Source organism: Palaemon carinicauda, chromosome 18 (genome assembly GCF_036898095.1).
Source record: "Palaemon carinicauda isolate YSFRI2023 chromosome 18, ASM3689809v2, whole genome shotgun sequence".
NCBI classification, from domain to species: Eukaryota; Metazoa; Arthropoda; class Malacostraca; order Decapoda; family Palaemonidae; genus Palaemon; species Palaemon carinicauda.
The window spans coordinates 8,080,016-8,080,310 of NC_090742.1; positions in this window are offsets into that span (position 1 = coordinate 8,080,016).

Here is a 295-nt window from a genome sequence, read left to right on the forward strand (position 1 = left end):
TGACGGATCCTCTATGCAAAGTCGAACGCAGATTCAAGTAAATTCGTGAAAGAGAAAAGTGCTTGTTAACTACTGTGGGAAATTATGCAAAATCTCATATGGGCCGTTGTTTAAAAAAAAACTATACATTGACGCTAACGGCTTTTCTCTGTGGTCACGCACCTTGAAATTTAATTCAATCACAAAAACCATCTTATACCGTACCAATATATATATATATATATATATATAATGTGTGTGTGCATATATATATACAGTAAGTGTATATATATATATATATATATATAGAGAGAGA